Below are 23,444 nucleotides of genomic sequence, written 5' to 3'. Positions count from 1 at the left end.
AAGACTCGTTGACAAACACAGAAGTGATGTGGTTGAGCGTGCCTTCGTGCACCAGCATGTTGCTTGTTGTATGCCTTTTTCTCGAGCACAGTTGTTTTCAGTTTTGTTAAGTCTTCCGTTACCAAAGCAGCTTCAGCGTAGCAAGGCAGAAGATTTTTCATCGCTCTCCCAAACAGCAGTTCATATGGTGATCTTCCTGTAGTCGAGTGTTTTGAAGACCTGTATGACATCAGGAAAGTGTAGAGCTCTACTTTCCAATCTGTGTTCTCAAGCTGACTTGTGTGAACATGCTTTTTCAATGTTCTCATGAACCGTTAAGCTTCGCCATTCACTTGAGGCCACAAAGGTGTGATCTGATGATGCCGAAATCCTAACTCTTTTGAGAGTGCAGCAAACTCTCGGCCTTGGAACGGTGGCCTATTGTCACTTATTACCTGTGCAGGGATTCCGAACTGGCGAAACACTTGTTGCAGTGAGGGAAGCACATTGTTTGCACTTGTGGAGTGTATGACTTATCCTACTGGGTATCATGAGAAGTGACCTACCACCACCATAGCGTACTTTCCATCTGGGAAGGGACCACAAAAGTCGACCGACATCTCTTCTCAGGGACTACTGGGCAGTTCCGTGATGGCAAGTGGTTCTTGCTTTGCTTGAGGTACAGGTGCTTGCCATGGTAGGCAGCTTTTAATCAAAGTGTGCACGAGCTTATCTATGCCTGAAAACCACACTTTCTCTCTCAACATTTGTTTTGACGATCCCCTGATGGCCCTTGTGGGTGAGCAGCACTGCTTGTTTCTGCAGAGTAGTGGGAAGAACTAGGCATGTTCCTTGAAGGATGATGCCCTCAGGTATTGTTGTTAATTCTGTCTTTATATATACAAATGGCTTCAGTTCAGCTGAGATTCGGCTGTTGAGTGTGGAGTGCTGGATAGCATTTATAAGTAACTGTAGCTGCTAGTCTGCTTTAGCTGCGTCAGCGACTTCTTGAACTGAGAAGGCCTTTGAGATGTCGTGGCACTGTAAAAGAAAGAAGCACAGTACAAGTGCTAACTCGCCAGCTCAGTTAACGGTGCTTACACCTTCCAGCGATAATCCATATCTTGCCCCTCCAATGACACTTCACGATCTCGAGCGATGTCTTGAAAATCGTATGGCGCAAATAGAGAAGTCCATCCATCAAAGCGTCCAACAGCTTATTAACAGGGCCATAGAAACATGCGTCCGCACCATCATGGAGCGTATCATGCTTTCCGGCACTCTCCCTTTTGGCACAACCTCTCCGACACCCGCAGGAGCACCAGCAATGTGTACGCCTTGAGTACCACCAAGCTTCATTGCTGCTGAAACAACACAGCCTCACCATGTCTAGCTCTTCAAATTCATCACCATGGGCAACTGTCCTGCAATGGAATTGTCGTTCTCTTCGTAACAAGAGGGTTGACATGATCACCCGGCTCTCCAGCAAGCGAGACAACACCAGTCCCTTGGTCATTGCCCTTCAAGAAGTGAATGGCCCTATGCTGAGCGTAATCGGCTATGACGACTATGCCCCACCTGTAAAAGTCGCTGAACTGACGAAGACAGCATTGTACGTGCGACGGGGAACTACACACGTGGAATTAGACACGCAACCGTGGTGCAGCGCTACTCTTAGCGTTGTCGGATGCCGGTTAGAAGTCTCATCACAGCGTACAATGCTCATCTTTTGCGTCTACATGTCTCCCGAGAACACAAGGAATAAGGCAACTAGGGCACTCGTTGATCTCACCTTCATCTCCCACTTTAAAAAGATTTATCCGCAAGACACCATATTTTTGTGCTGGGACTTTAACGCTCAGCACTCGCCTGGGGATACAACAAATGCAGCCCGCGCGGTCGGCGCATCATGCAAGATACCTCGGAGTACGGGCTGACACTCCTCAACATTCCTCAAGCACACACGAGGCTGGGACAGACAGTTCACCAAGCAGACAGGTCACCAGATCTTACCTGGAGTACTCGTCCGCAGCTTTTTCGATGGGAGGTGCTGGACGATTGCATGGGGAGCGCCCACTTTCCGATCCTCATACGCTTTCGCACAGGCCACGCCAATCCGAAGATGAAGTCACACGCCACTACACGGCTAAGCCACATAACAAATTGGGACAAATACTGCGAGTTACTGCAGCAGCAGTCTCCAGCCAAGAACATTGACCATCTGGTATCACAGCTGTGCGTAGCGAAGCGAAGAGCCACCAAACACTTACGGGTTCCCTCTGACCACCCAGAGCCTGATAGACATCTGCTCACTTTATGGAATAGAAGGCACCGGATACTCGCTCAGTACAGGCGGTCTGGTCGCACTGCTCACCACAAAGCACGGTTGCGCAAAATACAGCGTTTGATCGAAGAATATACGACTATGCTCGCGTCAGACCCCTGGATGGGAATTTTCGAATCCATCAATGGGCAGACTCATACGTTCAAGGTTTGGGCCATCCTGCGCTCTCTTCACGGCCAGCGCAAGACCAACAATGGCACGGCTCGTGTGGCCCTCCGCGAAGGCATCAGCGCTCAGGAACTTGCCGAACAGGCCGCTGAACTGTTTTTCCTGCAGACGTCTCGCCCAACAGACACCACATACCAGAAGTATGTACATTCTGAAGATAATGAACCACCTAACAGCCCCTTCACCATGATCGAGCTGGAGCACGCCTTGCAGTGTGCTAACGTACGTAGTGCTCCAGGGGTCGATGAGGTGGGCGTGGCTCATCTACGCAATCTGCCCCTTGAACACAAGCACGCTCCTCTCGAAGAATTTAATCGAGTCTGGGATACCGGGATACTACCTTCCACTTGGAAGTTTTCGGTGGTCAAGCCCATTTTGAAGCCTGGTAAACCACCACATACCTTATCCAACCTCCGTCTGATCTCTTTGACCTCATGTGTCTGTAAAGTAATGGAGAGCATGGTCAACACACGCTTGATGTGGTACCTGGAAGATCGCGACCTTTTGGCTCCTGCACTGTATGGATTTCGCCGTGGGCTATCAACACAGGATGTGCTAGCCCACCTAAAACAGGACATCCTCGACGCTAATTCGGCGCACCCGCAAGCCGTTGTCACAGTGGACATACGCAAGGCATTTGATTCCGTCCCACATAACACTATCATGATCAAAGCACGTGCCCTTGGCATCAGAGGGAAGATGTACAACTTCATAGCGAGTTTCCTTGAAGAGCGAAGCTACCAAGTCGAAGTTGGTCCCGACGCCAGTGCCATACGAACCAACCATGTAGGCGTCCCCCACGGCTCGGTTATTTCACCGACGCTGTTTAATATAGCTATGCACCAGCTACCTAAGCGCCTTGCCGACGTATCGGGCTGGAAACACGCGGTGTACGCCGATGACGTCACCTTGTGGACGCATCAAGGGTGCATCGGGGAGCAGGAGGACGTCTTGCTATGAGCTCTTGACATTATTCACGCCTATGCCACGGAAACAGGTTTACACACTGCCCCAGACAAAACAGAGTTTGTCGTCATTCATGGTGGCAAGTCTACATTTGGAAAGCAGGAAGAAAAGCAGTCTTTTAAACTGTACATCGGTGACCAACCCATCACACGAAAATCTACTATCTGAATACTCGGTATGCACCTAGACGAGAACTGCACAGCGAACACTTGGTTCCAATGCGTTACGAAGACCAGCAAACAAATCCTGCACGCTTTACGCAGAATCTCTACTCGCACCCGTGGAGTAAACGAACATGAAATGCGGCAGTTCGCTCAAGCTTTTCTTGTCTCCCGTATCATGTACGGGCTGCCGTATCATCCAGTCAATCGCACACAGATGCACGCGCTCGACCGGTTACTTAACGAAGCCAAACGCATTGTAACTGGACTCCCAAGGTACACAAGCCTCGAAGCACTTAAAAGTTGTAGCAAACTCAACAACCTCTCCGAGCTCGTAGACATGCACATTTATACACAAGAGACGAGACTTTGCACCACAAAAGCCGGGCGACACACACTCATGCTCCTCGGGTATGACGTCCACAAAATGCCCATTTTGCCCAACAACACGCCGCCGTGGGAAATCACGGCTCTCACCCATGGCAGGCCACTTCCTCTCAATATGGACCCTACTCAGCGAATGCGGCGCCTTGCATATGCCAAGAGGCATGCCAAAGCTACGAGTTCACTCTCCTTGACTGAACGCATCGTATACATGGACGCTGCACTGCCTGCAGACGACGTTAGTAACACCTGTTATGCGACTGCGTGGTATGACCAGACAAATGAAAATCAGAACCGCCGCCATCATATATCAGCAGAAGCAATGTCCAGCACCCTCGCTGAGCTAATGGCCATCCTACATTATTTGGAGTGGGCCCTCGCAAATTCCTCTCAAACTGACCCAGTTCACCATCATGTGTACACAGATTCCCAGGCTGCCCATCGAGCATGTACTAACGTTATTTACACAGACCCCGTACTGCAGAAGATCTGGCACCAGGCACGCCTGCTCCGCAAATGCAGTCACGATGTTACCATTCACTGGGTCCCTGCGCACTGTGGTATCCCCGGAAACGAGAAGGCTCATAGACTGACGCACGCTCATCTCTCTACCGCGCTAGCCAGAGCCTCCGATAATCCTTATCCTCTCCTAGCTACCACACCTGAGGTAGCAGACCCAATGGCAGACAAGCATGCAACCAAACAACGACGTGCCGCCTACCTCGCAGCAGTGGGCAATCCACTCTCTATACCGTCGCTTGCACCGAAGGTATTCAGTCGGCGAGAGTTAGTCTTGCTTCGGAGAATCCAGACAAGCACCCTCCTTACTCCTCACTTGTTGAACCGTTTCCACAAGGGTGACACACCACCACCTGTAGGTGGGTACTATTCCATGTGCACATGTCGTGCTGATCTAAACCACCTTTGTTGGGAGTGCCCCCTCTACATCCCAGCAAGGCTTCGTGCCCTGGCCTTCTCTCCGGACTTGGGCTTGCCTGGATACCACGTCTCCGGACCATGCCATCGAGCTCTGGCGAGCACTGCTGCTGTTCCTTCAGGACCCTGCAGCACCACCCGTCGGCAATCGGCTCCGCGACAGCCATAAGCGTCATGCAGTCCCTTAGCTGCCTCCAGGACGTTCATTAATAAAACGGAGGCAGCCTTACCCTTTCCCCTTTTGAAATAACACCCCTCCTCTTTCCACCGCAGCGTCTTCGGCGCATTTTAATGTGGAATAAACGTGGTTTCATTCATAAATTCATTCAACTAAATTTAGTTTCGAGTTAGTGCTTGCACTATGCTTCCGTGTTTTGTTTTTTTCCTGTCTTGGAACTGTGCTTACGAGTATTCAGTTGTTAAGCATGAACCAACTAGCCTAGCAACAAATTTTGTTACTTCTTGAATGAATAGAGTGAGGCGCTCAATGCAAGCAGATGGCGATGATCTCGGGTTTCCCAGTATGCTTGCCAAAGGCTTGCGATCAGTCAGCAAAAGGAAGTTGATGCCACAAAGGTAAAGGCAGAAGTGTTCCATGGCCCATAAGGCTGCGAGCATCTCATGTTCAATTTGGGAGTAGCAGCCCTCAACTGGTGTAAGCGCTTTACTTGCATAAGCTATCACTACAATGTGTTTATTGTCACGCTGTGTGAGGGTAGCACCCAGTCCATGTGGACTTGCATCTACCACAAGTTCTGTTGGTTTGGATAGGTCAAAGTAAGCATGGGTAGAGGCATTGGACATGGCTTGCTTTAGGCTCTCAAGAGCGTCCTGCTGTCGTTCCGTCCACTCCCATACAACATTCTTCAATGTCAGTTCACGTAAAGGCTTTGTGAGGTCAGCAAGATTTCTCAGAAATGTGCCTGTATAGTTAATCATTCCTAGCAGGCTCTTCACTTCTTGTGGTGAGCCCGGAGTTTTAATTTGTAGGAAGTTTAATTTGTAGGAGATTTAATTTGTAGGATTTTGCTTTGTATGGGAACACTCTGATGGATGTTTCCTGGAGTTTCACCGTTAGGCGATAGCTCTTAATCACTTTCGCCAAAAATTGACACTGCTGCACCTGTGTCGATTATGAAAGTGACTGGCACATTGATGGCAGTGACAATAACTTTTGGAGATGGGCCTACTTGAGGGAAGGTCATGGCAACAAAAACATAGTCTTCTTGAACACACTGCCCTATGCGCATTAAAGAACCACAGGTGGTCAAAATTAATAGCTTACAGCATTGAAAAAAAAAACGTATTTTTCTTTAGTGTCCCTTTAAACATTGATGAACAGGTTGAAGATTTTACAGAATGATTAAATATGTGGCACAAAGTGGACCTAATAAATGAATGTTATCTTTGATTACACTTATGATTATATTATCATGAGTTGCTTTCTTAGTAAACACAGTAGCAGCTGCAGCTTGTAGTTCGAGAAATTCAATTTATGGGGGTCTTAGGGTCTCGCAGGAGTACTGACCACCGCAGGTTTGAGCTTAGCGAGCCACAAGGTCGCGTCAGCCTTCGCCTAGCATGCCGTTGCACGCATAATCAGGCTGCAAAGGGACTACCAAGCACTACAAACGCAGGAATACACAGTATTGCCCTGATCAGTTGCTGGAAATCATTTATTGTCTCTGGTGGCACCCAACACTGCACAAAAGAACAGTCCCTGGGTTCACGGGAATCAAAGGTCTCCCACGCCAAGGGCGAAAATACGAACAGGGGCACCTAGAGCAACTCATTGCAAGAGCAAAGGCTCCCACGACATGCCGCTGAGAAAAGTCGTCGCAGCTATGTGCTTGCTCTTGCGATAACCAATGCGCCAACTTGCAAGAGCTCAGGTAATCTCCTTTACCTTGGGCCTCTGATAAGTGCAGCTCTGCAAAGTTCAACCATTCGCGAGCACTAGGCACCGCTCTTCGGCTTAGCGTCCGGACAGGATCAACACAAGGTATGCGCTTGCCATACGGACAAAGGCATCGTATAGGAGCTCAAGTACGTGACACAAAGGGGCCGGAGGACGAGAGGAAACCATCTACGTACCCAGTGCCAGTTTAGTAACGTTGCCCAATGCAGTCCCAAGAGAGAAGCGTTGTGCTCCCATCATGAGCAGCTGACAGCAGCTATGGATGGATGGATGTTATGAGCGTCCCCTTTGGAACGGGGCGGTGGGTTGCGCCACCAAGCTCTTCCTATTATACTGCCTAATGTCCTACCTAGGTTAAACAATAAAAAAATTTAAAAAAAACTATGAACTCCCACAACCAAATTTTCTGATTCCCTATTGTGCACTGTGATATTGCACATCTCTGTTTTTTGTCGTTTCCCTACTTTTATTCCACCAATCCTCCAATCGCCTCTTACTAATCCCTATTACGGACATGTTTTCTTTTCCACTGCTCTCGCTGAACCCAAGGGCTTCAAGGAGGCCAGTGATGCCTAAATCGACCGCTGGGTAGACGTCTTCACATTCTAATAAAACATGCTCCATAGTTTCTCTAGCTTTACCGCAGCAAGCACATGCTTATTCTTCCTCCTTATATCCTGCTTTATAAGTGCATGTTCTAAGGCATCCCAATCTTGCTTCGATAAGTAATGAGTTTCCTTACGAGTTATCATAAATTGTTTCTTTCCTGATTTCGTTTTTTCCTCTCAAGTAGTTACTCATGGCAGGTTTCTTCTCCATTGCCGCCACCCATGAGAATATTTCGGCCTCTCTGACTTTCCGCGTGACCTTCTTTGTAGCTGTGCTGCCCACCTTACAGCAGCGCTGGATTAAGGGGAGGGGGGCTAAGGGGGCTGCAGCCCAGGGCCTCACCTCAGACAGTAGGAGAAGGGAGCCCACTTATTCTAGCCTGCTTAGTATATGGAACTATGGGCAACGGAACTTCAAGCGACATGTATGAAGCGAGAAAACCAGAACGAGCAGACGGGGACCCCCGCCTAATGTAACAGCATGTGTTTAGCCTGATTATTTGGGGAGAGCTTGTCGAGATGCAAAAACAGGAATCCCCCGCCACCCCGGCGGGGCCTGCTCTCTTACGAAGCAAGGTGCGTTTGCTTGTAAGAGTTTTCGTGGTTTCCTGTCAGTCCATCTGTCCAGTGCTGTCTGGAGAGGAGGGGCAAGGGGGAAACACCTAAAACATGTAATGTGGGATGAGGACCTAAATCTCCCTTGCTCCTCGTCACCACCACGCCACCCTCCACCTCTTATATAGTTCCGCCGCTGTCCTTCTCATAGAAAGGATGTGCTGCAGTACCCAACAGTGCCTCCCATTCGACTTTTCTTTACCGTGATGGTAAGTTGGACAGAAAAGGATGAGTCCGATAGCAGATGATGATGAGTCTGATGGCAGAGTCTAGGCAGGAAAGGAAAGAAGACGTCACACATGCTTTTGTCCGCATGCTGTGGGGCATGGAATCTTCGCTGTTCGGGCTAGAGTTGTGGAAGAGTGAAGGGGGAAGTTGGAGAGCTGGACACAAAGGCCTGTCTCCAGGGCCCATTCCTGCCTAGTGGCTGCACACCCTCGCGCGCGCTTGATGGAAAAAGTAGGTTAGACTGACCACCAAACTTTCCAAAAAGAAGTAGAAAAAGATGACTAGGAGGCGACGAAGGGCACGCAACTTCGCCCGGGCTAGGAGTCGCCCTCTCCCCTTCGTTCTCGCGCTTGGCGTCGACGGGGCGAAAGAAAAATCGAGAACCTCCGAGAACAGACGATTGCTCCTAGCCAATAGGAAGACGAGACCGGAATGGGAGAAGGAGTGAATTTGTACGGAGAAGGAGGGAACTTGTACAAGGAACTCTATGCGTATGTGAATGCCTGCTTTGGCGCTATTAACAGAAAGACGCGGCGCGCATCTATAAAAGAAAGTTGATCGCGGGCTGTGATTCAGCCCTGAGCCGCCAATTAAGCTTGCATAAGCCCGCCCGCAGAGGAGCCCCCGGGGGACGCACCACTCTCGGCCAGCCACGGACCATCCAGGCAGCATGGGCCAGTCATCGGGACGGCCACTGTTGGACACCTGCGGTCGCGTTGCACTGACGAAGTGCCCGGTGAACAATTAGCATCCATTCATGCAAAAATGCTCGGTCGGAATCATCAAAGTGGTGCGTCTAAACGAAAGGTGAAGTTAGAAAGAGAAGAGCATGAAAAGAAGCTACCAAAGATGACAAAGTACCTACTGAATGCAGCTTCCGCGGAGCAGTATGATAGCTCTACCCAGAGTCCGTGTCAAACTCCCAATAGTACCGACTGTGCTTCTGTCGAGGATTTGACAACTCCATCACCACAGTTTCCTGGCAAGAAGCAAGGTTTAACTCATTTTGGTTGTCTGGATCCTGTGAAAATGGTGCCAACCTCGGTCGTCCATATTTCTGAGCTACCGACGCTAACTGATCCCTGTCCTGTTCCTGAGTCAGCAACGTCTATGCTACTCGGCCGGGCCTCTGCCACAGAGCTTCAGGTGTACGGTCCGCCCCACCCAGTTTTTACTACTGTTGATCAACAGGTGCAAAACCTCCCTGGTGAGCCTCCTTCTATTGACGAGCACCAGGAAACAACACTCCAAGAACCGACTCACTTGTTTCCTGTTAGTTTGGTTTCAAATAATCATGTTCCCGAACCCATAACGTGTGCCTCAAGAGGACGAATGAGACGGCTTCTCGTTGCGGCAACACAGAAGTGCAGACACCTCCACAGCAAGAGGTACATTGCAAGATTCTCCGAAGTGACCCTGCTAAGTGGCCGGATGTTATTACTGACAGCTTTCGGAGTGTATGCCTTGAGAAAATGCCATTGTATTTTCAAGATCGGACAGAAAATTTTCCATCTTCCAAAAGGCAATACAAAACTCAGGAACGCTATAGGTTACCTCATATTTTCGAGAGAAAGGCTGTAAATGGGGAGGCATACAAGCGACACTGGTTAATGTACTCGGAGTCCAAAGGTTCCATTTACTGTTTCATGTGCAAACTATTTTCGATATCAAGCAACCCCAGTGCTTTCACCACGTATGGATTTTCTGATTGGAAAAGAGCAGAAGAAAAGGTTTGCGCACATGAAAATAGCGTTGAGCACCAGAACTACGTGGCAGCATGGCTCACCCACTCTAACTCGAGCAGCACAATTGACAAGGAGCTGGTTAAGCATCTTGTCACTGAGGCCGCTTACTGGACAGAGGAGTTGAAGTGCATAGTCATTGTAGTTAAGCTTCTAGCCGAGCCCAACCTAGCGTTTAGGGGGAGTGAGTAAATTTTTGGTTGACCGAGAAATGGCAATTATATAGGAGTGCTTGATGCCATTGCCAAGTTTGATCCCTTTCTAGAGGGGCACATCAAATGCTACAGGAACAAAGGAAAAGGTCACCCATCGTATCTGTCAAAAACCATTTGTGATGAATTTATCGAGCATATGGCAAAGGCTGTCAAGGAAAGTCTCGTTGACGAAGTGAAATGCGCAAAATACTTCTCTTTAATTGTTGATTCGACTCCAGACCTTACTCACGTTGATCAGCTGTCAGTTGTTTTACGATACTATTTAAATGGGAAAGTGGACGAACGCTTTCTTGGATTTGTTCCAATTGAATCGCATACCGGCTTGTATCTTTTCGATACCGTGATGTCCCTCTTGACGACCAATGGCATCTCAATTGATGATTGTAATGGCCAAGCTTATGATAATGCGAGTAATATGTCAGGAAAATACAAAGGACTGCAAGCTCAAATCAAACACCTGAACGAATTGGCAGTCTATGTCCCATGTGCTGGTCATTCACAGAACTTAGTTGGCGCATGTAGCGTTGACAGTTGCCTTAAGGCAGTCAAATTTTTCACTGTAAATCAGAGACTATGTGTTTTTTGCTGCCTCACCTAAGCGATTGAGGCATCTTTTGGACAGCATGGACGAAACTGGCCAGCAGCTTGTTTTGAAAAGTCTCTCCGAGACCAGGTGGTCAAGACACGCTGAATCCTGTAAGGCCATTCTGAAAAATGTCAATGCAGTCTTCTGTTGCCTTGAAGCTAATTAAAGAACGAGGAAGAAAATGGTGACACTAGGAACGAAGCGACTCTCTCTTCAAGAAAATGACAAAACTAGAGACTGAATTCATGGTGATTTTCTGGAGTGAAATCTTGGAGCGCTTTGACAAAATGAGCATAGTATTTCAGAAACCAGGCCTAGACATTTCAACTGCTGTAGACTTGTTGAGCTCTCTAGAAGGCTTTGTTAATTCTTTGCGACCTCTCTTTGATACCTTCAAAGAGAGAGCACGCACGCTAATTGCCAATCAAAGTTATCAGGATGAGGGCAAACGCATCGTTTTGAGTAAGTACCCGGACGGAATAAGCGATAGTGCGCTACAAGGTAGAAAAAGGTTTATCGTAGAGACCTAGAATGTTGTACTTGACAGTCTAGGCTCTGCTTTGCGAGTGCGGAAGGCTGCCTACACTGAACTCTGCAAAAGGTTCGGATTCTTAAAATTGTTGACAGAAGTTGGGAGCAAGGCCTCTCTGGCACAGCAGGCTGAGAAGTTAGTAAAAACCTGCAAAAATTATTTGGAGCCAGCATTTTCCGCTGAAATCGTTCAGTTTGTGAACTTTCTGCACAACTCTGTTTGCCAGGACACGAGTCCCTTGGGAATAATGAAGTTGCTGCACGAAAGAAAGCTTATTTATGTTCCGAACCTTTCTATTGCTTTGAGAATGTACTTAAGCATACCTGTGTCAAACTGTGAGACCGAACGATCGTTTCCCAAGTTGTCGCTGATAAAAAATCGCCTTCAGTCGAGCCTCCTCGACGACAAGGTGAACTCGCTTGCTATCATGTCCATAAAAAGTGACCTCCTGAGCGAAGGCACGAAAGATGCCGTTTTAAAAGAGGACTGTTTGCGCTATACATGAATAGTTCCAATAAGTTCGTTGTGTCGCCTTCCAGTTTCCACGTTGGCAATGAAACGCTGAGCAGTGTAATTCAAGATATGCAAATCTTCGTTGTTCGTCTCTTGCTTGTTCTTCTTGTGATATTGAGTGTGCTTATAAAGAAGTGTAGTTTTGTTGTTTTTGATAGTGCCACGTTTATTTGGTGTCGTCCTTGCTTGTCTTACCTGTAACGAAAATATTTTCAAATAATGTTTTGTAATTACAGTTGGTAATTTTCATCTGTATTATAGTGCATTTTTATGGTGTTTGTATTGTCTTAAGTATTGTATATATCTATAGCATACTTATAGAGTAACATGTGAAGCGATTACTGCAGTCTGATGCTTGAATTTTAATAAAGAATGTTTTGGATACAACCATGTGTCTCCTCACGCGATTAAACTCAGTAATGCAAACAAAGCCTTGCTTCAGAAGGATCGTCATCTGAGCTGTGTTGTGTTTTCTACGTTCTTGTTCACCTTGAGTGCACTAAACTTTTCCTTAAAGCCTAGCTTTTGCTGAAAACAGAATGCAGGTTAATCACAAAGTGAACATATGTGTTGGTGTTTACACAGCATGCATTTCAAGCAAGTTTTGTTGTTTTCCTTAAAATAATAACAATAATAATAATCCCATTGATCGCACTTCGTTCTTTTTAATTTGGTGGAATTAAAATGAAACATGGCCTATTTCCAGTAGCATATCAGGCGACAGGGGGGTGGGGGCCAGTATAGGGAAAGGGGGCCTGCATGCGCATTAACCCAGGGCCCCCATTTTTCTTAATCCTGCCCTGCCCTACAGGCCGCATACTTGCTGGTAAGCTTCCTAGTTTTTTTCCTCCACTGTGAATCAATGTTTTTCTTGTACAGATACCTCAACACTCTCCCAGCCCATTTACTCTCTTCCATATTCCTCAGTCGTTCTTCATACTCAATTTTACTGCGAGCTTCCCTCACATCAAAACTAGTCCAGCCCATATCACCCTGCACAGCTTCATTTGTATTCTTCCCGTGAGCGCCCAATGTGAGGCGACCACTGACCTTTGGTTCCCATCGAGTCGTGCATGTACCCCTGATATAAAGCAAACGACCACATTTCCAAAAGTAAGTCCTGGAACCATTACACCTTTCCACATACCTCGGAGCACCTCGTACCTATTGTATCCCCATAGCGCTCTGTGCTTCAGTATGGCTGCATTTCTCTTCCCCTTCACTGTTATTGTTTTTCCCTGTGTTTCTATATATCTATTGCCTTCATTTATCCATATACCAAGGTATTTATATTCTGTTACCTGAGGTATTTCCTGGCCCTGTACCACCACTGTTTGTTCGCTGTTTTCATTGAATACCATAACACCTGATTTTCTAACACTAAATTTGAAACCTAGATTGTTGCTTTCCTGTCCACAGATATTTGCCAGATGTTGCAAATCACTTTGCTTGTTAGCTTTCACTTTCACATTCACTTTCACCTTTTAATTTTGTGTGCTCCAGTATTTGAACCATATACTTTTTCTCCCGGTATATTTCCCATTTACTGGCTACTTCATCCTACGGCAACTGTGCCTCCTTTGCCTGCCTGTGCTCTTGGGATGCTTTCTGTCGTTCGGCGTTCGCTTCTCGTATCTCCCTGTTCCACCAGCTTTTCGGTTTCTTTTTTCCTTTCCAACAAATATGTTGTTTCTCTTTCTGTATTTCTGTCATTATTACATTTAGAAGCTCACAATATTCCCACTCCTTATTTGACCATTTGCCAAGTTCTTCCTCAACTTTAGTGACAATATTTGTTATTTGTTCAGCGTTCAAATTCATACTGGCCATTTTGCACTCCTTGCTGCCTTTTCCAACTACATATCCCATTTTCAATACGATGCATTTATGGTCACTCCCTGTGCTGCTATACCCTTCCTCATCAATGACCATTACTCTCAACTTATCATGAATTCCTTCTGTCATCAGACAGTAATCAATGGTCGGTTGCCGGTTTCCCACTTCCCACGTGACCTTCTCTTCACACTTAGGCCCTGTGTTCATGATAACGAGGTTATGTTGCTCACAAAGGTCTAGCATTGGCTTCCCGTTGTTGTCGGTGTAGCCATCTAAATCCTGTAAGTGGGCATTCATGTCACCTAATAGGACAATTTCAGCACCATTCTCAAAACCCTTAATATCAGCGCTTATGCATTCCACTAACTCTTTATCCTTCTCTCTGCGATTATTTCCGGTCCACAACTACGTAAGGCCCAGCCAAGTTTTTTTCCCACTCATTGTACCTGATAACCAAAGATGCTCTTGACATATTGAATTTACTCTTTTCCATTTGGCTCCCTGATGGATGAGCATTCCGACTCCCCCTCCCTTTCTTTCCGACTTAGTTCTGTTGCACCTTTCCCAAAGTAATTTTCAATAACTGGTGACTCTTCCGAGTCTCTCAGGTGCGTTTCTGTCACCGCATACAGTCCCATCTGCTCTGTATTTAACTGCTCCTCAATGTCTGCCCACTGTTTCTTTCTTCTGCGGCCCTGCATGTTTATGCAGCCTATTGCATGGCGGGCTCTCTTTCTTGCTTTCCTCTTTTTTCTGTTATCGACGGGATGCTCTTCTGATGTTCCCCTAGGGGACCCTCTTCATTACTACCTACTCTGATCTTCTGAGTGCCCGTGGGCCCCCCAAAAAGCAACAGTGCGACCACCAAGTCGCCAGCCCACTTCTCGTGCCAGCCTGTAATTGAAGTGGATCCCGTCTCGTTTAAAAATCCCACAGCTTCTCACCTTCCTGTTTACTTCAACAGCCTCGAAGCCTTTCTCTCGGCTCATTTTCCATATCGCCTCATTAGCAGCCACTATGGCTCTTTGTACGTGACTGTCATGTACAGGCACCTCCGGCACCGTGCACACCACGATCTACACCTGAGGGGATAGCTCGCGCAAGTCGTCCAACCCCTTTGCCAAGCGCTGGACTAGTCCTGTCCCTTTTCTGTTTAGGACGTCATGTAGCCCACCTGATACTATGACAAGGTTGTCCATGTGGGCATTTTCCGCAACATTTCTTTTGCTCGCTCCATGACAGAACCCAGTATCCGCCACTCTTTTATCACCTTTCACCATCTCCACAATTGCTTCTGAGCACCCAGCCAGGTTTGAGTCGCCGGCGATAATCACCCTTTCACTTTCTCCTACCTCTCCCTGCTTCCCTTTGTCCTTTTCCGCGTGATTCGGACTCGACAAGGGGCATTGTCCCCTGTGCCCCCGCTTTTTCCGCATGGCAACCTCAAGGTAGGTGCCGCTCTTTCCAGCTAACCCTTCACCATGTTGCACGGATTCCACGTAGTTTGCTAGCACTGCCTCTCCTGTCATGTCGGGAGACTGCGTTCCATCGTCACGCACATTCTCTTTCACAATGGCGGCCCTGTTCAGCTTTTCCTTGGCTACTTCAAGCCTTTTTTCAACTACCTTCCGTGCATCACGCCCCTGTTTAGCTCATTTTTGAGCTGTTCCACCTACTTGACAAGCTCTTCCTGGAAGGCCTGCATTTTCTGCAGCCTAATATTGACATCACAGTGTGTGCCAGTTGACTCGATTCCCTCTCCATTCTTATCCGTCCCCTCATCTGCCTTGAGGAACCCGCCGCGCACTGCCTGCTTTCCCGGCTTTTTTGCCATGTATTGCACGGCTTTTTCTTATGCAAATACTATACTAATATAATAATAATGCAGAGCACGTGCCTTTTAGCAAAAACCGATACGCACAGGATCCAAATCTTCAAAATGTCGCAAAGCAACTCTCACCACTGTTTCAAAAGCAATAAATGCTACGGAGACCCAAGATATGACACGTTCTCGCACGCACTCAGCCACGCACCCACGCTGTCATTTTCCTACCAAAACATGCACAGTAAAACCACTAATAGCTATTAGTCTCAACTATTAGTGAACTATTAGTAGTTTATGAGTAGTCAACTCAACTATTAGTAGTCTGGACTATTACTAATAGCTATTAGTCTCCCTAATAACTCAACGTCCCATGCGGCTGCACATGTTGAAGCACGTGGCCCGAAAGGGCGCTCTAACCATCCTGCAAAACCAAATGTACATGAAATACACCCACACACACGAAATACGTGAGACAAAAAAAGAAGAAAAAAGAAAATCACCCAATTACAATTTGAAGGCAAAAAAACCGGCAAATCAAAAACAGAAGCAAGCTCAAGGCATGCACAGAAACTTATGATTTCGTCACCGCCACGGAGGCCCGAAAAGCACGTCCATTCGCCACAAAATCTCAAGCCACTTTCCATGACGTGAGCGCCCCCACCACAAGTTATCGTGACTGGAGTGCCACCACCGACAACCGTCACGAGTGGAAAGGGGGAGAGGCATAGGGATGACGGAACAATGGTGCCGGAGCACACCTCAATCCCCACAAACTTCATGAAGAGAAAAGGAGTTGATGGAAGAAGTGGAAATGATACGTGGTTGCTAGATTCACTACACATAGTTCAAAGATAACCCTCTAATAGTGAAATCAGAACTGAAGCTTTCTATAGTGCAGCTGCCTTTCTTGTGTCTCCTGCTTTCTGAATAAGAGTACAGTATTCATTGTTGCATACCTGCATTGCAGTTATTTTATTTGTAAAATACTTGCAATGACTCAGGCAGTAATGCTTTCATTTATGTTTTAACCACTTATGATACCAGTTTGTAGTAACAGTAACAACTTACTCATCATGCATAGACAAATTGGAATCTTGTAGACATTTTACAGCAAGCAGTTTATGCAATGTGCACTAGGGGCCACCCCAGGTGCACCGCCATTGAAAGCTTTCTGAATTGGGAGCAAGCAGGCACCAGCCACCGCTAGTTGCTCCAGCAGCATTCTACTGAGAGGCCGAGGATCGCGTAGTACTATTGAAAGAACAGACGGAAGACATGCTCTGCCATGAGCTGTAAGACTGTGACAGAGACTGGAAGGTGTAGGATAAAAGTGTGTGTGAGCTTTGGCCGCCTCAGCTGTATAAGAAGTGCCTGTGTTTACGACCATTCGCTTTACACACCTTTCTGCAAGACAAGCACAAAAATCTCAACCACCAGTGCTGTATAGACAATCACCAACAATGATTTCCAGGCTAACACCACTTGCAGCAAGAACACAGTGTTACTGCCACCACTGGCACAAAATATCACAAAATGCCGAACTTCAATAAGTATGCAAGTTAGCGCAATGTCCACTCCATGCAAGTGCGACTGATAGCAGTGAAGTCAAACGTGGAATAATAGGCAGGCACTGCGTGCTTTCTTTCTGCACCAGGAATCAGACAGCAGGTGAGCGATCACTTGGCGACAAACCTAACCTAACTTAACCTAACCTGCAACATTTTTGTGCAAGATATGTGAACGCATCTTAATCTGCGCTGTAAGTAATCAGAAAACCATTTCCAATTTCATTACTACATTTTACATTTACATATTGCCACCTGGTGTTTTGAGCCAGCGAACAGTCAGCAAAACGGCGAAGAAGACGACGACGTCAAAGATCCCGTGCCAGCTGGAGAACTATCGCTTAGTGCCTGGCATTTTTCGCCTCTGGCTGCTCGTACTGTTACTTACTCTTGTGTTAGCACGTGACAAACTGGTGGAGGTGCTGGGTAATCTAATCTATGCACCACACCCTTCCGAGCAGCAGGAGCTCCAGCCCCGTACCGGTGGTTACGCCTGTATACCACGCCAGCAGAAGGATCCGTGTACAAGCCCCTGAGACTCCTCCCATAAAAAATGGCAGCTCCGATCACGCCAACAGGTATGGAAGGCCTAACGCCGATTCATTGTACGCTACTGAATCCGCGAACGCCAAATCCTTTCCACGGCACCATACATGAGGATGTTGAAGATTGGCTGGTCCACTATGAACGTGTTGCTGCGTTCAACAAGTGAGATGACGCAGAGAAACTGAAAAACGTATATTTCAGGTGCACGTGTTTGGAATGAGAACTGTGCAGATGCCCTAAATTCATGGGCAGAATTCAAACGCCGGATTCTTGAGACGTATGCGAGCCCTGATCGCCGGGAGCGAGCTGAGTGTGATCTCCAGTCCCGTATACAGATGCCGAACGAAGGTGTTGCAATGTATGTCGAGGACATGACGTGTCTCTTTCGACGAGCCGACCCCAGCATGTCGGAAGAAAAGAAGGTGCGGTACCTGATCAGCTGTTCAAAGAGCAGCTGTTCGGCGGTCGCGTGCGCAGTCCTCCCAAGACTGTGTCAGAATTTCTTTCCGAGGCTGTCACCACGAAACGGACGCTTCAGCAGCGGGCACCATCATATAAACGCCAAGTGAACGCTGCCTCACCTACGGACTTCTTCGGAGCTCTCGGGGGCCACGTCGATTTCTTTCGAGAGCTCATTCGTTCCGTAACCCGCGAAGAACTCCAGAAGCTGTCAGTAGCCCCACAGCCAACGCTCAACTCCTTGTCCAGAGTTCTCCGTGACGAAGTCCAGCAAGCGCTAACAGAACCACCCTTCAACACAGAAGCTCGACCGCTAAGAACTGACAGCTCCTGTATGTCGTATTCGCAAGGTTTGAGGCAACCTGCCCCACCTCCCTCCCCGCTTCGAACCGCATGCCCGGCCATGCTATAGCCCGTCCAAGCGGCCTCGTATTACCAGAACCACCGACAGGCCCCAAGGAAATGAGACGTGTGGCGGGCACCTGATCGCCGTCCCCCTTGCTTTCACTGTAGCGAAGCTGGGCATGTCTACCGACAGTGCTCCTATTGAGAGCTCAGACTATGTGGATTTTCAGCAAACTCGCCGCGACCTAGGTTCGGCCAGCGTCCTCATGAAATTGAACAATACGTTGCCCAGCAGTGCGGATCCCCATAAACTCGACACCAGTCACGCTCCCCTTTGCCGCGGTGGTTTTCTCCGACTCACTGCACGTATTCGAGCGTGGTGTGGGGTCGGTCACCCAGCCCGTGCCGGGGAAACTAACCACAGCGGCCTTCGGGGACGAGGCCGCTCAGTCTGGATGTGCTCAAGGACCCCTACTGACGCATACGCAGACCGACGATACATCGACGACGACAGTACCTGCTGAATACAGAAAAAGAATTTCCTTGGACATTCCTGTAATGCTCGACGGTCGTGAATTGACTGCTTTAGTGGACACTGGAGCGGATTATTCTATAATCAGCGGAAAACTGGCCACCCTTCTCAAGAAAGTGACAACGGCTTGGAATCAAACGCCAGTTCGTACAGCTGGCGGGCACATCATCAACCCACTCGGCATGAGCACGGCAAGAATACAGATTCGCGGCTCTACGTTTGTTGCCAGCTTGAGCATTCTCCTTCAGTGTTCTTGAGACCTAATCATCGACATGGACTTTCTCAGGGAGCACGGAGCTATCACCGACATTCGACAACGCCTCGTCACTTTCTCGACAAGGAGCGCCGCAGTGATGACCAACACCATCCACCCTCGAGCATCTCTTCGTGTCATCAACGACACTGTCACGTTACCACCACGTGCAAGTGCCACGGTTCAGGTGGCATGTGACAGACTTTTACACGGTGAAGCGGTCGCAGAAAGCAATCGCTCTCTCCTGCTTTCTCAAGGTGTTTGCGTAGCAAGAAGCCTTATTGATCTCCATGATGGCCACTGTGAGGTTGTTGTCACGAACTTCAGCTACGAGCACCAGCACCTTTTCCCCGGTACTGTCATCACCTACGCCAACCCGATCGCCGATGTCACTGAGTGTTTTGTTTCCGAGGCAATCGACAATGCTGAAGCACCAATACGCAACGTTGACATTAGTCTAACGCTTCCTCAAGAGAACAAACAACCCCTATGCGAGCTGTTGCTCGAGTTCCACTCTTGCTTTGCACGGTCGTCGAAGATACGTCAAACGTCGATTACGAAACACCGTATCATCACCTATGACAATGTGCCCCCCCATACGGCAACAGCCTTATCGTGTTTCCCGACCGAACGACATGCAATTCAAACGCACGTGAAGGAAATGCTTCAAGATGGCGTAATACAGCCTTCATGCAGTCCCTGGTCATCCGGAAGCTAAACAATGTCACAAAGACGTGTACACATTGCCTCGTGTCGACGATTCTCTGGATAGACTGAGGTGCGCAAAGTATTACTCCTCTATCGATCTGAAAAGTGGCTATTGGCAAATTGAAGTAGATGAGCGGGACCGCGAGAAAACTGCCTTTGCGACTCCGGACAGCCTTTACGAATATAGAGTACTCCCTTTCGGCCTCTGTTCTGCACCAGCCACATTCCAGCGAATTATGGATACAGTTCTCACTGACCTCAAATGGAAAAGCTGCCTCGTCTATCTCGATAATGTCGTTATCTTTTCGGAGACTTTTGACTAGCACCTTCGACGCCTTCAGAATGTACTCGAAGCCATTCGATTGGCTGACCTTACACTCAAGCCAGAGAAATGCCATTTCGGTTACGAGGAACTGAAGTTCCTTGGTCACGTCGTGAGCGCGGCAGGTGTTCAGCTCGATACCGAGAAGACTGCTGCCGTAGCTGCTTTTCCCACTCCAACCGAGAAGAAAAGTGTCCGATGGGTTTGTGCTTGTGTGCCTATTATCGATGCTGCATTGAAAATTTTTCGAAGATTGCAGGGCCGCCATTTCGCCTTTCACGTGACGACGTGCCATTCCTCTGGACTGATGAACAACAGACTGCCTTTGCGGAGCTACAACGTCGATTGTCTTCTCCCATGCTTGGTCATTTTGATGAGGATGCTGACACAGAAGTGCGCACTGACGCCAGCAATACCGGTCTCGGAGCTATCCTGGTGCAACGGCAAGACGGGACTGAACGAGTTATCGCCTACGCGAGCCACACTCTGTCACGGGCAGAGTCCAATTATTCCACCAAAGAGAAGGAGTGCCTCGCGGTTATTTGGGCTACAACAAAGTTCAGGCCGTATCTCTACGGGTGGCCATTTAAAGTTGACCGATCATCACGCTTTGTGCTGGTTGACCAACCTCCGAGACCCTTCTGGACGATTGGCACGTTGGATTCTGCGACTCCAGGAATTTAATATCACCATCGTATACACGTCAGGTAGGAAACATGAAGATGCTGACACGCTATCAAGAGCACCTGTTGAATCTCAGAATCCTGACGAGGAAGACGACAGCATTTTCCTGGGAGCCCTCAGCAGACCGGACTTGCTCGCTAAACAACGATCGGACGCTGAGTTAAGGCCCATCATTGATCACTTGGAAGGCGGCTGTGCGTCCATTCCTCGCCCACTTTCGCGACGGTTGTCGTCATTTTGCCTTCCAGGGGGCATCTTATATAAAAGAAACAGAGGTGCCGGCGACAAACCACATCTTCTAGTAGTACCTCAAGCCCTTTGCAACGACATCCTATTAGCCTGCCACGACGAGCCAACATCTGGTCACTTGGCCTACTCAAGGACTGTGGACAGGGTACGGCAACTGTACTACTGGCCTAGACTGACTGCTTGCGTCAAACGCTACGTGAAAGGATGCCGTAAATGCCAGTGCCGAAAGTCACCACCCTTCAAGCCTGCAGGCCTTCTACGACCCATCAATCCTCCGCATACGCCGTTTGATCAAGTTGGAATGGAACTTCTTGGACCATTTCCCTTGTCTTCCTCCGGCAATAAGTGGATCATTGTCGCAACTGATTACTTGGCGCATTACGCTGAGACGAAGGCACTATCACGCGGGACAGCATCTGAAGTTGCCCAGTTTTTTATGCATCACATTGTGCTTCGGCATGGCACACCATCATTCATCATCACTGACCGAGGGACGGCATTTACGGCGAAGCTTCTGGACGACATCTTCAAGTTGAGTTACACGAGTCATCGAAAGACCACTGCATACCAACCTCAGAGTAACGGCTTGACAGAAAGACTAAACAAAACACTGGCAGACATGCTCTCTATGTACGTGGATGTGCAGCACAAAACATGAGATGAAATCCTCCCGTGCGTAACGTTTGCATACAACACTGGCACACAGGAAACTACACGATTTACGCTGTTTCACCTCGTTTATGGTTGAGATGTTCAAACTATGCTAAATGCCATGATTCCATATGAAGACATCGATCAGTTCAACCAGTTAGCTCCTGACGTCGAGGAGTGCATTCAGCATTCCAAGGAAGCACGTCAACTGGCCCGTGTCCACATAAGACAGCAGCAGTGTACAGATGCCATAGGGTACAATCTTCACGATCTACAAGTTACCTATGATCCTGGTGACCAAGTTTGGGTTTGGACCCCCATTAGACGGCGAGGCCTCAGCGAGAAACTCCTGAGCAAGTACTTCGGACCATACACAGTACTAAGGCGTGAAGCGACATGAACTATGAAGTGATTTCAGACGGAGACCTACCATCACCCAAGCACCGTTTACCACGCACAGAGACTGTACATGTTGTCCGCCTCAAGCCACATTTTGCACGGTGATGTTAAGTGTACTGGTGAAACAACCTTTTGTTTTTTGCTGTCGTTGCGTCGTCCTCCAAAGAACTGTGAAGCGTTTTTTTTCTTTTTTTTTGTTCCCAATGACAGAACCCATTTTTTTTTGCCTCGTGTGCATGCCCGTATGTGTGCTAGTGTGTTCCCCCCCCCCCCCCCTTTCTTTTGTCTTACCTAATGTGCGTACTTTCCGTATACGTCTTGTGTTTGAGCATCGAGTCTATGCTTCATTGGGAGGGGGAATAATGCCACCAGGTGTTTTGAGCCAGCGAACAGTCAGCATTGCGTGGCCAGCAAAACGGCGAAGAAGATGACGAAGTCAAAGATCCAGCGCCAGCTAGAGAACTGTCGCTTAGTGCCTGGCATTTTTCGTCTCTGGCTGCTCATACTGTTACTTACTCATGCGTTAACGCGTGACAATATATTTGCTCTTACTCTATATTTACATCTACATTTTACTACATTAGGCCAGAAAAGGTGAGTATGCACACCTAACCTTTTCTTGCATAATGAATCCTTACCAACCTATCTCAGCTTTCTGTCATTCCAAATTTTACTACATTTGCAATTTATTCAATCAGCACTAGCGACAAGAATAATGTCGTCGGAACCAACCACTATGGTCACAGCAGGTCGCAAACAGGCATTTTCTGTGCATGTACACATGCCTATTCCTGGACAACGTTGCTGCACGTACAGTTAATGACAACAACAGGCATATGGCTGTAACAGCCTTAAAAATTTGCCGGTGTAAAGACTAGAATATAAAGGGTATAAGCAAACATTAGCAGGCTGTTAGGTTCGTCACCTTCTGCTGGTAAGCTTGCACATAATAAGATTGCAGTGCAGACAGAACAGATAACTGAAAGTCATACTTAAACTGCCTCTCCATCATTGGGCACTATGAGAACCGAAATAAGAGCTGTCTGAGCTGCGGGTGCAGCCATGGCGGCCATTGTAAACAAGAGAGCAAACACTGATCAGAAGGCACTCACTGGTGAACGCTGCCATGTGACCAAATGTGACGGCACGCTGGGTATGATGCTGTAAATGGTCTA

At 47.9% G+C, this 23,444-nt stretch overlaps 1 protein-coding gene and 1 pseudogene across 9 annotated transcripts in view; one reads left to right on the top strand and one right to left on the bottom strand.

Annotated features, from left to right (window-relative positions):
- LOC135897507 (intermembrane lipid transfer protein VPS13A-like) overlaps nucleotides 1–23,444 on the bottom strand; it is a 1,023,564-nt gene that overhangs the window by 16,001 nt on the left and 984,119 nt on the right. The gene's annotated exons all lie outside the window — the stretch shown is intronic.
- On the top strand, nucleotides 3,155–5,126 carry LOC135897513 (uncharacterized; annotated as a pseudogene).

Source organism: Dermacentor albipictus, chromosome 5 (assembly GCF_038994185.2).
Source record: "Dermacentor albipictus isolate Rhodes 1998 colony chromosome 5, USDA_Dalb.pri_finalv2, whole genome shotgun sequence".
Taxonomy (NCBI): domain Eukaryota; kingdom Metazoa; phylum Arthropoda; class Arachnida; order Ixodida; family Ixodidae; genus Dermacentor; species Dermacentor albipictus.
This window is presented reverse-complemented; position numbering and strand designations above follow the sequence as displayed.